Source organism: Delphinapterus leucas, chromosome 15, assembly GCF_059928025.1.
Source record: "Delphinapterus leucas isolate spDelLeu-1000000601 "Yukka" chromosome 15, BTC_Dleu_Yukka2, whole genome shotgun sequence".
Taxonomy (NCBI): domain Eukaryota; kingdom Metazoa; phylum Chordata; class Mammalia; order Artiodactyla; family Monodontidae; genus Delphinapterus; species Delphinapterus leucas.
The window spans coordinates 29652824-29658996 of NC_143143.1; the positions used below are offsets into that span (position 1 = coordinate 29652824).

The 6173-nt window shown below is 39.7% G+C and overlaps 1 protein-coding gene across 7 annotated transcripts in view; it reads right to left on the minus strand.

Annotated features, from left to right (window-relative positions):
- Nucleotides 1-4667, minus strand: part of ATF7IP2 (activating transcription factor 7 interacting protein 2) — a 75000-nt gene extending 70333 nt beyond the window's left edge. For 3 of the 7 annotated variants that reach the window (XR_016387814.1, XM_089896174.1, XM_089896175.1), the window contains exon 1: nt 3081-4657. The gene's annotated coding sequence lies outside the window, so the exon portion shown is untranslated. Of the gene's footprint in view, nt 1-3080 lie in introns of all 7 variants that reach the window. The other 4 variants (XM_089896172.1, XM_022552183.3, XM_089896171.1 and 1 more) reach the window with 4 other exon arrangements.
- Between the last annotated feature and the right edge of the window lie 1506 nt (nt 4668-6173).

Below are 6173 nucleotides of genomic sequence, written 5' to 3' on the forward strand. Positions count from 1 at the left end.
TTTTTAAAAATAGATATAGGAATCATTCATATTTTACTTTTCTGTTAATTTTTTTTTTCACACAAAATTTCAAAATTTAACAGAATTTCAAGTTTACAAAGTTCTTCATAATATTCTCTAATTACATTTGTAATACATGCAGGATCTGTAGTGTTGTCTCTTTTTATTCTTGATATTACTGACATGTTTTGTTTTTCTTTCTCTTGGTCACTCTTACTAGAAATTTATCCATTTAATCAATACTGTCAAAGCATTGACATTCTGACTTTCCTGACTCTCTGTTGTATGCAGTGTTCTATTTCATCATTTCCTGTTAGTTTTATGATTCAATTTTCTTCAGGCTTGATTTTTGTTCCAGCTTGAGATAAAACCCAAATCTTTTTCAGTCCTTTTTGTTTTTTTGCATTTAAAGCTACAAAATTTCCTCTAAGTCCTGTCTCTTTGTCAAGTCTCACAAATTCTGATAAGCCCTCTTATTACTTGGTTCAAAATACTTCCTAATTTCCATTATAATTCCTTCTATGATCTGTGCATTATTTAGAAATACATTTATTTCCAGGCAATTGCAGATTTCCAAGTTGCAGTTTTGTTGTTGAAGGTTAGCTTAATTTAATTGCATTGTAATCAGAGAATGTCCTCTGAATAATTTCCATCCTGTATTATCTGTTGAGGCTAGTTTCACAGCCAATTTTTTCAAAAGCTCCATGTGTATTTGAGCAAAACCTGTATTCCAACATTGTTGGGTACAGTGTTATTCTATGTCGACGCCAACTAGTTCAAATTTCTTAGCTGTGTTGTTTATAATCTTCCAGCTATTAAAACAGGAGTGTGTTCAGAGTGATCCACTATGATTCCACAACTTGTCTATTCCACTATGATTTGTCTATTTCTTTTAACTGAATCACTGTCTCTCCCCCCTTACAGTATATAGTTTGAAGCCATGGGTACATACTGATTGAGTTTATTTTCTCTATTCCTGGTGCTGGACTGGTTTTTCTCATTACAAAATGTCTCTATCTCTAGTGATGCTTGTTGCTGAGATATTACCTTAATACATTATACATATCAATACTAAATAAAGCACAATTCCTGTTATATTTTACATTTACACCAAAACAAATCTAAGCTAGGTTGTATAACTTGTTCAGAAAAACACAGTTCAGAGCCAGTATTTAAACCCAGGATCGTAAGACTCAAATCTCATATCACAAGTACAAATCAGATATTATGAAGTAACAATGTTACCTTTAAGGGATATATAGTGGTCAACAAAAGGACAAAACATGACCAACTTGTGCCAGGTGACAATCGTATAATGAGCATGAACTAATCCTTACTACTCTAAATGTGGTCCATGGACCAGCAGCATTAGCATCTTCTAAGTGGTAGTAGAATTTTGCTTTTACTTAAAAAAATTTTATCGATGTAGTGGTATAAAAGCAGCATAGGGCTTCCCTGGTGGCGCAGTGGTTGAGAGTCCACCTGCCGATGCGGGGGATGCGGGTTCGTGCCCCGGTCCGGGAAGATCCCACATGCCGCGGAGCGGCTGGGCCCGTGAGCCATGGCCGCTGAGCCTGCGCATCCGGAGCCTGTGCTCTGCAACGGGAGAGGCCATAACAGTGAGAGGCCCGTGTACCACCAAAAAAAAAAAAATTAAGCAGCATAAAATGCTCATAGTGAAATAAAGTAGTTGCTTGTCAACACTCAATGCCTAGTAATCATTTTAAACTAACTTGTTTCTTTTTTAATCTCAGTATTTTAAAATACATTCACAGTAGTATTTCTTGAATTACAAATTTTGGCCACTATCAAGGTCCTATACATACAGATGAGGATTTAGCTCTTTTCTATACCCTATACATCTTTTCATCACATTTGTAATTAAATCAATACTTGAGTTGTTACAAGCAAATACATAACCAGAGAATCACGACTGCATTATCTTTTTTATATTTCCTTTTTCCTGAAGCTATTAAATTTTATCTCTGAATTTCCTATAAACCTATCCTTCACTTTTTTTTCAAATTCATCAGAACAGTCATATACCAACATTTTCCCTTATTCTCCACTCCTTCAAGGTCTCGTTTAAAGATCATCTCTTCAGAGAAAGACTTCCCCCAAGAGAACTACTTCCTTATCTGAATTTCCCATTAGAAATTCATATTTTAGTCATGATATTTGTGGGCAGAGACTTGTCTTACTTTTATATCCTCAGTGAGATGCTTTTCATGTAGAAGTTTTATTAAATGCTGCCTAAATGAATACTCAACTTATAAAAATGAACCTCTGGAAAGCCACCCAGGGTTATTTTTTCCTTAATAAAGAGTACCAGAACAGGCCTCAGCAACTTTTGCCATAGCTTTACCATAAGCTATTTCATATCAGCAGCACTATACACAGTAGAACTTCAAAGGTATACTGATACCACATTTAGTAGATACATATAGTGCCTCTATATAATTAATGGTTAAATTTAATAAGATCTGTATACAAACACCCCTTATATCCCTAGAAATTTAATCAGAAATTCAAAAATTCACATTATATCCAATTATCTCCCCTACCCAAACAGTTATGTTTACTTCCCTCTAGATATTACCTGACTACAATCTTTCTGTCCTACTTAGATTGGTAAAGATAAAAAAAGGATACGAAGTTACCTGAGTCTATAGTAATGCATTTTAAAGATATGGGTCAAGGTTTAATTAAGCTTTAGAGAACAGAATAAGTATTTAAACGATGTAAGGATATGAGACAAAATAAGATAGAAGAATATGTTTCTTTGTATTTTAATATAATCTCACTCAACTTAATGAGAACTAGTACTCTTGTGCATTTAAAATCAGTTTATTTTTAACAAGTATCTGATATATTATTTAAAATTTGATATAAAATGAAATACATCTGTACACACCCACTATAAGAGAACTACATGATTTGCACATGCAAAGATGCAGGGATCATGCAATATTTTCGTACCAGAATTCAAGATGTTAAGTAGCAAGGAAATACAGCAGAATTGAAGGTTGAGGTGAAGTATGAGCGTCAATAAGATAAACAGCTGAAAATTCAAGATGTACCTAGATACAGCAGTTCTTAAAAGATGCAAATCATGCATTTCTGTTGAGGCAGAAGTCAATCTTAGGATGTAGTCTGTACAAATCTGCAGATAAGACTGAGAGTTAAGTAGATTAATTTGATTACGGTCAGACTCAACATTTCCAAAAATGTATTGAAGGACGAACGAACTAAGAAGACATACTTCACAAGAGCTGAACTCAATGTAATCAGTCCTTCAGCCAGATGCTTCATTTTTGTATTTTCAATAGCTTTCCTGTGATATAAATTATTTTTATCTTGAATGTTCTTCCCCATTTGTTTTGCAAATAGTTGTCGCCAGTCATTTACTGGCTACAATATATGACAAAATCATAATAAAAGAGTATGAAATCCCAATCTAGCATAACAGCCCGTTTAAGTGGGTTTCACATAATTCTTCTATTTTTTAATATTTTATTCCTAATGAATTACTCAGTATGATCATCTTTTTCTAGGTCTTGACCATCTATGAGTCTTCAGAGCAGTAAATACCGGCTCGTCACAAAGCAAGCAACACATGCTGGCTTACAATGTTGGAAACTTCATCTTCAACACAGTATCACGGAAAGGTGGAAGTCAGTTTTCCAAGCCAGTTTTCCAAGCACAGCAAGGTTGTAATCAGAGAGACAAAGCAAAATAATTGCTTCCTCTGTACAGGACACATTCTTGAACTTGCCAAAATTGAAAGTAGGTGAGGGAAGGGCGACAAGCAGGAAATGGTTTTTTTCTTTTTAACTTCCTCAAAAATAAACTGTGTTAAAGAACCACGCCTGCCGTTACACGGCTTTCATCCTTCAATCACAGCATCCCAACACTGGTGAGCTCCACAGGTGTACATTACACGTTTGTGCTCCAGGCGGTTTCCTTTAAAAAGGCATGTGGGCATTAAGGCTCGGAATTTTCTGTTTTCCCTGATGTTCTAGTACCTTCTGCATAAAATGTACATCAAGGAAAGCCTCCCCACCGCCTGATGAAGATCACTTAACTGTTCTGGCACCTGGTTTCCTCAGATAAATTATAACTGAAACTCCTGGAAATCTGGCGACGGAATCCCAAAGTTGCGCGGAGGACTACTACATTTTCTCCGTTAGTCTGTAAATGTAGTCCGGTAGGGCCCCATGCTTCCACTTACTTACTTGGCGAGTACCAAACCCTGAGGCAACGTCCCTACGCGGCCCCGACTAGCCCGCGCCGCCGCCCACCACCCGCTCGGACAGCGGGTGGAGACACGTCCTTTCGCTCTTCGCCGTTGTCTTGCCGGCCGGGTCGGATCCCCAACGACTCCGCGGGCACATTTGAGTCAACCCCGCCGCAACCGCCCGGCTCGCGCGGCGCTCCGAGGCCTCCGGGGGCCGGCACTCAGGCGCGCGGCGCGCAAGAAACCTCCGTCCCGGCCAACTGTCGCTCGCGCAGGGTTCTCGCCCGGCCCCAACGTACCTAGTGCGGCGCCGCGCCAGCCGCTTCTCTCCCCACAACCGCCGACAACCGCCGACAACCGCTACAGCCGACAACCGCTACCGCCGACAACCGCTGCCGCCGAGCACAATAACGCTTCCTCGCGAACCAGCTGAGGTAAGTTTCCCTTGCGCCCAGCCCCGATGGACTTCCGGCCAATGGCAGCGCGCACTTGCGGCAGCCCAGCCAATCAGAGACGAGCGGATGAAGGGGGCGGGGAGAACGCGGCGGGGAAGTGGAAGTCTGCTGAGGGGTGTGGAAAGTTCGCCTTCCGGAGCTTCTTTGTCAGGACGTTAGACCTACCGGCGGGTTACGCGACCAAGCGCCTGAGCTGGGCCTGTACTTCGAGCGACTGAAAGTTTTCCGAAGATCACTATTAAAAAAACTGTATTTACAAAAACAGGCGGCCCGTCCGCAAGCACTGGCTACCCCATTTGAATTTTTAAAACACTACAATAAAATATAATTGATCTTGCTTTCAGAGGTTTGTGACAACTCCTTAAATTTTGCAACCCAGGCGAGGGGTCATGGCCCCATTGTGTTCTCTCGAGTTTCCTAAATCGACCCAGGGATCTGCCAAGCTAGGCTGCATCAGACTTAATGAGACCTACTCTGCGGCCGAATAACCACACTTTTGGTGATTATCCTGGGTTCATTGAATAGTTAAGTACCCTCACTGTACCGGGTGCAGGAAATATCACCATCAGCTAGTTCGATTAAGGCCTCCTCATCATGGAGGATGGAGCTGCCTGCTTATAACTACTGGCTACTAGAAAAATGAGCCAAGGTCGGACGATCTAGAAATAGGTCATTAACAGAAAAACCTACTCTAACCCAGTCTGTTCCCAAAATATGGTCCAGGGATCCCTGGAGGTCTACAAGGTCATTCTATTTTCATAACAATAGGAAGATGTTATTGGCCTTTTTCATTCTCATAGTCACAAGTGTTCAATGGAATTTTCCAGAAGCTTCTAGAAAATTGACATGTCTTTTGCAACAGATTGAATGCAGAAACAGATGTGAGAATCCAGCTGTTTTACATCAAACACTAGGGAAAATGTAAAATGTTGCCAATCTTTGCACAATTTTTTTGTTTCGTAAAAATTTTTTCTCCCAGTTTTACTGAGATATCATTGGCATACAGCACTGTATACGTTTAAGGTGTACAGCGTAATGATTTGACTTACATACATCATGAAATGATTATCACAATAAGTTTAGTGAACATTCATCATATATAAATACGAAGTTAAAGAAGCAGAACAAAAATTTTGTGTGTAATGAGAAATCTTAGGATTTACTCTCTTAACGTTCACATATAACATACAGCAGTGTTAACTGTGTTTAACGTGTTGTTATGTCACATTCCTAGTACTTATTAATCTTATAACTGGAAGTTTGTACCTTTTGACCGGCTTCATCTGATTTCCACTGCTTCCCTCCGTGCCCAGCACTGCCCCCCCACACCTCTCTTAACCACAAATCTGATCTCTTGAGAAAATAACAATTTTGAATATAATTGAAGGGTATGTATAGGGTTGCTGAGAGAGAAGGATGGTGTGGGAGGGAGTGTGAGGCAAGTAAACTGGAGCCAGATAAGGAATTTAGACTTAATTCAG